General features: G+C 52.5%; 2 long non-coding RNA genes across 2 annotated transcripts in view; both read left to right on the forward strand.

Annotated features, from left to right (window-relative positions):
• LOC126019113 (uncharacterized) overlaps nt 1-4359 on the forward strand; it is a 66495-nt gene extending 62136 nt beyond the window's left edge. Inside the window, exons 2-3 of the long non-coding RNA XR_007498927.1 lie at nt 3649-3779; nt 4311-4359. This is a non-coding gene — a long non-coding RNA (uncharacterized LOC126019113). The remainder of the gene's footprint in view (nt 1-3648; nt 3780-4310) is intronic.
• Nucleotides 4360-5753: 1394 nt separating this feature from the next.
• LOC126019112 (uncharacterized) lies at nt 5754-7164 on the forward strand. The gene is made up of 4 exons (XR_007498926.1): nt 5754-5801; nt 5891-5916; nt 6411-6597; nt 7123-7164. It is a non-coding gene; the product is annotated as an uncharacterized LOC126019112 (long non-coding RNA).
• Nucleotides 7165-7621: the final 457 nt, after the last annotated feature.

The following is a 7621-nucleotide window of genomic DNA, read 5'->3' on the forward strand; positions in this document are numbered from 1 at the left end:
CAAAACACATTTAAATCATAAAGAAAATGACTAAGACAAAGATGCAGGTGGTTAGAAATTAGATGTTAAACTGTATTACCTCCCTTTTTTATTTTTTAACCACTAACTAAAACTTATTTCATCACCAACTATGAGTGAAATATATGACTATTTGCTTAGTTCCTACACCTAAAATCACAGTTTAGATGATTAATTTGTTTCACGCTGATCTCACCACGTGGCTTTTGTAAACTTTTAAAGTTCAGATGTTGGTTTGTTCCACGCTGATCTCATCACATGGCTTTTGTAAACTTGCTGGTTTGTCCCACGCTGATCTTACCACGTGGCTTCCTTTTATGGTTTCAGGCCCCGCAGACGATTCTGTTGACCATGAGGTCGCAGGTTCCGCTGCCTGCTGCCGGTTTGCTCCTGCTGTTTTACCTTAGTGATCTGGAGGATGGATTTCAGGCTTGCCGCGGAGCAAAAGCTGAGCTGAGCTGAGCCGAGGCGTTTTTGCTTTTGGGCTGATAGGTGCTTTTCGCCGCTTTTTTCCTCCTTTTTTCCTCCGGGCAGCACTTAGCAAGCCAGTTTTTGGCCACACCTCACAGGGCGCTTTTGGATGTTCAAAGTTCAAAGTTATTTAAACTAAAAGTTCAGTCCGAAATTTCCAAAGTCGAAATCCAAATTCAAGCCGCAGGTCATTATCAGAAAATCAGTCCATTTTCAATAGTCTTTTTTTCCTCCTTTTCCAATTTAGACTTTTAATAAGTCTTTGAAGAGGCCCAGGTTTTTGTTTCTTGTAACAAAGTCTCAGTTCTGGGCCTGGGCCTGGGCTGGAGGTGATGCAAGCTTTCACCTCTCTTGTTTCAATGGCCTTTGAACCCCCAGATGGGGTGTTGGCCATTTTTGAACATGGCTCCACGTGGCCATACACTTTGGGCTGACTGCATGTGAAGAGAGCGAAAATGAAACAGAAGAGCAAAAATCTCACCATATTTGCTGTTTTGTTGGGTCCAGGATTCAGGTCAGAGTTTGGGCGCCAAGATGTTGCATAAAATAATTAACGATGGGGCTGGATGGCGGTGGATTTCTCTCCGTGCCATTCCAGTCCACGTGGCTCTGCAACCTTCATGCAGTCGGCGAGTCCCAGGCCCAGGTGAAATTACTCACTCACAGTCAGTTGTCAGGAAGCAACCACTTTATTCAAGCCCTAGCCACCACGTGTGTGTGGCCTATTCATAACCTTTCAAGCATAGCAATATTTTGCTAGCCCTGCATCTTATTTCCTGTTAGCCATCTTCCCTTTGGGCTCCATGCTGGTCAAAGACCAGAACACAGAAACCCAGAAGCCAGAGCGCACAGCAGCGCAAAAAGGGCAAAGAGCCAAAAGGCCAAATTCCCTTGGTCCAAGCCTTATCTACCTTTTCCCAGACCCCTCCCAGGAATGGGAGGGTCTCGCAGGTAAGGTTACGCCTACTATCCGGTTCCCAAGACCCCTCCCAGAAATGGGTGGGTCTCAAATAGGTACACCCACAGCACAGGAGCTGTTTGGGCTCTGCTCAGGCCTGATTCTGATTCAGGCACATGGGACTCCCCACAGGACTGGTGGGGTGCCAGACAGTGATCGCCTGTCCAGGTTCTTGACAATATAGAGAAACACACCCAGACTCTGCCATCTCCCAGGCCTTGCACCCCTGGCCCTGACTGGTGATGGCACTGGTCAGTGACACACACACACACACACACACACACACACACACACACACACACCCGTGCCTTGGAATCTGCTGGGTCCCATAGACGCTGCCTTCTCCAAGTACCCTGAAGTAGGGTACCAAATATGGGCCCAGTGCCCTGGCGATCCACGCCCACGAGTAACTGGGTGCCGTCTGCTCTGTGTGTGGGTCTCTACAGACAGCACCTTCACAGTGGCCCCTCATACAGCTGTTCCCTCTTCTGCCTGGACCCTGGTTAAGGCCAGACTCCCTTCCTTGAATCTGGGCTAAAGCTGTCCCTCTGCTTGAAGGTGCCCTTGGCAGCCTCTGGGCAAGAAGATGAAGTGAAGGATGGTGTTGGCCACCAGCTCGGTCCGGCTGGTGAGTCCCCCAGGGGCCTGTGAGAGGGAAGCGAGGCCTCAGCTCTGCAGATGCCCGCCCACTGCCATCCCGCCCAAGGAGTCTGTCCCTACTTGCAGGGACCTGGCCACAGCCCCACCACCTCCTGCAAGCCATGATTTTGGGGGGGAGCATCAGGGAGGGGCCAACATCTTCATTTCTGGACACACATGGGTTAATTTCAGTCCCAAACCTTCCGAGGAGAGGGTGGGGCCCACAGTGCCTTCTTGAGTGGTGTCTTTGGAGAGTGGGTGGCACGTAGCAAGTGGCACAGGCCCGGCTCCCCTCTTCCTCCCACCCAGGCCAACCTGTCATCAATGGGTACATATGTGAGAGGTGCCCAAGCAGAACCAAGAGAAAGGTCTGGAGTATTAGAACAGCAGGGGAGGGGCCGGAGAGATAGCATGGAGGTAAGGCGTTTGCCTTTCATGCAGGAGGTCATCGGTTCGAATCCCGGTGCCCCATATGGTCCCCTGTGCCTGCCAGGAGCAATTTCTGAGCCTGGAGCCAGAAATAACCCCTGAGCACTGCTGGGTGTGACCCAAAAACCACAAAAAAAAAAAAAAAAAAAAAAAAAACAGCAGGGGAGGGCTGTGGCCTTGCAAGTCGTTGACCACCTAATGGCCTCCCCCCAGTTCTTGCCCGGTTAGGACCCTGAGCACCACTGGGTATGGCCATAAAGCAAAATACAGAAAGAAAAATAAACTGCCCGCGGCCTGTGGGCCCAGCCTTGGCTCAAGTGCTAGGAGACAGTTCTACTGTGGCGTAACCTAGTGTCACCGGAATTTGGTGTGTGGACTGTCTCAGCAGCACCTAACCCAGCCTAGGGACTCACGTGTCTGGGTAAGTCAAAATGGGATGTAGGTCTTTAGAGGCCTCCAAAAGAATGAAGCAGGGGCCGGGAAGGTGGCGCTAGAGATAAGGTGTTTGCCTTGCAAGCGTTAGCGTAGGATGGACCGCAGTTTGATCCCCCGGTATCCCATATGGTGCCCCCAAGCCAGGGGCGATTTCTGAGTGCATAGCCAGGAGTAACCCCTGAGCGTCAAACGGGTGTGGCCCAAAAACCAAAAAAAAAAAAAAAAAAAAAAAGAAGAAGAAGAATGAAGCAGGGGCAGAGACAGCTCCTGTGCTGGGGAGCTGTCATTAGGGGGTAGAAGCTTGGCCTTGTTCACTCCGGCACCACAACTTGTGGGGTTCTTTGTAGTAGCACAGGAACGATCCGGGGAGTCTGAGGCCCTGACCCGCTGTGGCCTGGCCCCTCATTTACTCTTCACCTCTCTCTCTCCCAGATCACAGGATCGGTTCTGTCTCCCTCCCAGCCTCCAACAGTCAAGAGGAGTGTGACAAGGGCTATTTCCAAGACCGTGATTCCCCGGAGATGTGCCAGAAATGCAGCAGGTACTGCAGAGGGAGCTGCTGGGTCTGGCCCCTTCATCATGCCCCCCCAAGATTCTAAGAGTGCCACGGACCAGATACCTGAGTGCCAACCCTGGTGGAACTTGGTGCATAAAATGTCTCCTCTCCTGCCTCCTCTCCTGTCTCCTCAACTTCTCAGCCTCTGCTCCTGGAAGCGTCTCTTCAGCTCTGCCTCTTTCTGTGTCCAAATCACATCACACATATCCTGGGTCTCTGGCTTCTCTGCTTCTCGCCGCCTGAACACAAAGTTCCTTCCACAGTGAAACCCAGGTCAGACCCTGGGATAAACCTGAGCCAGTACAACTGTGAATACTGTACTGTCTTACATGTTGATCCAGTGAGGGCCCTTCCTCAAGCTCCAAGGGGGGGGTAGGTATGGGAGTGTTTCTTGGGAGAGATGTTTAAACCCAGTTGCAAGTAGCTTCCATTTCCAAGGCCCATTGGAGGGCCAGATGCACCTGCTGAGGCCAGAGGAAGCCCTGCCTTCAGCTCTGGACGGATCAAGGCTCTCCGGTTCCTCCTCTTTCTCTGGCCTTGGTAGATCTGTGTCCGTCAGGTGCAGCCAAGTCAGAAGTCAGGAGTGGGCCACGGGTGTGTTTCTAGTTTATCAGAGATTTCCTAGGCTTTGCCCTGGGTCAGCCTATCTGGTCCAGATCGCCCGGACAGTGCCCGAAGCCTGGTATATTGGGGTGCAGGGTTGGTTTCTTCCATTTCCGGAGCCATGAGTTGTGAGGAGGGTGCTGTGGGCAATGGATGACCAGACAGGAGCTCAAGGTTTCTTTTCTTTCTCCTTGCTCATAGCTGTGGAAATCTCCCAGTCCTCATTGAATGTTCTCCCAGGAGTGACACAGTGTGTGGTAAGTGTACAGCCTGTGGCCAGGTAAGGTACATCCTTCTGCCTAGGGCTAATGAGTCACCCTGGGTACGCAAGGTCAGGTGTGGTGGATAAGTCTCGAGGGTGTCATCGCTGCTTGTCTGCCTCCCACAGATGCCCAGGGTGTGTAATCATGAAACCTCTTCCTGAGGGGCCGGAGAGATAGCACAGTGGTAGGGCATTTGCCTTAGACACGGAAGGATGGTGGTCGAATCCTGGCATCCCATATGGTCCCCCGAGCCTGCCAAAAGTGATTTCTGAGCATAGAGCCAGGAGTAACCCCTGAGCGCTACCGTTTTTGGGTGTGATCCAAAAACCAAAACAAAAAACGATAAGGAAAAAAAAAGAAACCTCTTCCTGAGTACAGGACAGGACAGGACAGGCCAGCACATGAGGCTAAAGTGACCCTTTTCCTGGATCAGCAGGTCATCCCAACCCAACTTCCCAAGGTTCTGGGTATCATCCTCCTACGTTGTCAAGGAGTTTGCCACCCTAGTTTTCCTTTTCTGCCTTTGGGGCCCCTGTGAGGATTTGGGGGTGTGGGAATACTTCCCGAGCCTTTGGGCCTGTATAATGTCAGGGGGGCCTCGCCCGTTGTCCTCTCTGGTCTGCAGCATCACAGGGGCCCCTCCACCTCGCTCTCTGGGTTCCCCTGAGCTGCAGTCACTGTCCGAGCACAGGTTGGGGAGTCCTTGTCCAATCTGGGCTCCCCTAGACACCCCCATCCCCAAAGGTGGGCATGTCCAAATGACTAATGTCCTGTGGGAAGGACAGTCCTTCTCCAGTGTGTCTTGCTCCTAAGGCCAGTGTGCTCACTTGATGCCTTGTTCTCGGACTATCTCCTTCCAGGAAGCGCAGGATACAGTCTTCCAAAGTGGATTGTACCGGTGGTGTCTGTGCTGCTGCTGCGGCTGGTGTGCTTGGTGCCGGTGGGGTTGGCAGTTTACCTTTATTGGACAAAGAAAGGTAAGGAAGCCACCCATGACCCACGGCGACAGGAAAGGAGGTCTGGTCTGCAGAGCTTGTGGACACCCGAAGTGGTGGCAGAAGGGGACACTGATGGTAGCGGGAGGCCTGTCATGTTCAGTGTCACGAATCGAGTTTTATATCCTCATGATTCTAAGGGGGGTTCTAGAAGGCTCTGTCCTGGAGAAAATCGGGTCCTTGTGGCACCACAGATGGGGCAAGGGAGGGTCTCCAAAGGGACCTGAGTTTTAAAATCGAGTGTGGTCACTGCTGCTGTGGGGTTCAAGAGTCTCATCTAGGACCCCCAGTGTTGGCACAGGTGTTGGGTGCCCTCAGCTGGAGGTGGGTGAGCCTGCATGTGGGCTGGGCCAGGCTGTGGTGATGGACGTCCCAGCTTCGTGCTCTTTGGGTTCGATGTTTCTCTTGCTTCCGAGTTTGGAGGCAGCCCAAAGGTCGGTGCCTGGCGCCCCCTGCCCCAGCACCTGCCCAATCACACGCTTCCCACTGACTCATTTTTCTCTCTCTTATTTTTGGATTTCAGGACCAGCAAATGAGTGGAACAGCCCTGTGAGTATTCTGGGGCTTCTGCTGTGGTGTGGGGGCCCTGAGGGTGGGTAGCAGAGTTGTGGGGGACCCTCTCAGCAAGATCATTGTACAGCCTGAGCCTTCTACCAGCAACTTGGGCCCCACCGCACCCCGAGTCTGGCTAGAAGATGGAGCTGCTGCTCCTCCTGGCCTGAGTGAAAGGAGCCCAGAAGCATGTGTCTGACCCAAACAAATGGCTGCAAACAGGAAGAGGTCTGTCCCCTCCTGTGAATGCACAAGGTGCTGGGTTCAACCCACTGCCCTCGGCACAGACCCTCATAAAATCTCAACATGGTTCCAGGGCTTAGGATCATCTGGGTGGTGGGTTCCCCATGGTGTTGGGGCCAGCAGGAAAGCTGAATTCGGGTCTTCTCTGAATGGGCACTACCTGGAACCTCTTGTTGGCATCAGAATGGCTGCAAAGGGCCTACCTGGCGGGGTCCTGACTGCTTGGGAAACAACTATTTGTGCTTCAGGATGTCAATAACAGCTCTGAGGTGCCACCTGACCCCATGGATGCTGAGAATAACCAGTGCAACCCTGAGGAAAGTCATAGTCTGCTGCCCGGGGGGAACTCAGACTCTGCCTGGGACTCTGTCATCTCTGTCATGTGGGAAGTGATGCCCCAGAGCGGGGCGCCCCAATCCCCCATCAACTGCTCAGGTAACACAGGAGCAGTTATATGCTGTGCAGGATACTCTGAGGGTGACAGTAGTGAGGACATGGGCCCCACACTCAGCCGTGACCAGGGCCACCAAGCCCCACAGTGTCCCCTTTGCCTCCTCCTTATCTCCTGGCATCCCAGACCACCTGCCACTGCTCCCCTTCCTCTGACCCAGACCTCTGGCCACACTGTAGAAACTGGGGTTTATATATTTTATGGAGTCTTCTCCCCAGGTTTTTCTTTTTTTTTTTAATAACTTTTTTTAAATAATATTTTTTATTTGAACACCTTGGTTCCAAACATGATTGTGGTTGTGTTTCAGTCATATAAGAGGACTCCCCCCATCACTAGTGCAACATTCCCACCACCAATGTCCCAAATCTCCCTCCTCCCCACCCCGCCCCCACCTGTACTCTAGACAGGCTTTCTATTTCCTTCATACATTCTCATTGTTAGGATAGTTTGCAATGTAGTTATTTCTCTAAGTAAACTCATTGTGCCCTTCCCTCTATCCGGTCACTCAGAACCCTCTACTGGGACATTGGAGCTGTCAGCGGGACCATGAGATGAACCGTTGGAAGGAGAGAAGCAAGAAGCACTTGACAGAGCAGAGCCCATGGATGATCATGCCGAGGAGACAGCTGGGGGGGGGGGGGGGAGGGGAGGCGTCTCTTCAGGCCTGGTGGCTTTCTGGAGCCAGGCCTGTGCTCAGGGTCTGCAGACCAGCCTGGTGCTAAGACTCGAGGGTTCCTGTTCTCTTGTTTGAAGTTGTGTTACTTTATATAACTTTACTTTCAAATAACTTGCTTTTAGTTAGGTAAAGTAGTACTGACACCGTGAATTTGGGTGGAATTTATTTCTATATATCCTTTGCCCTCTTCACCGTCATAAAAAACACAAATAAAAACTAGTATTGCTTTCACCTCCGGGGGCTGTAGAGGGAAGAGGAGGGCCACTTGCCTTGAGCCTGCCTGGGCTCCATCCCAGCATCCCCATGGCCCCCTAGCATCGCTGGGTGTGGCC

Source organism: Suncus etruscus, chromosome 9 (genome assembly GCF_024139225.1).
Source record: "Suncus etruscus isolate mSunEtr1 chromosome 9, mSunEtr1.pri.cur, whole genome shotgun sequence".
In the NCBI taxonomy this organism is placed as follows: domain Eukaryota; kingdom Metazoa; phylum Chordata; class Mammalia; order Eulipotyphla; family Soricidae; genus Suncus; species Suncus etruscus.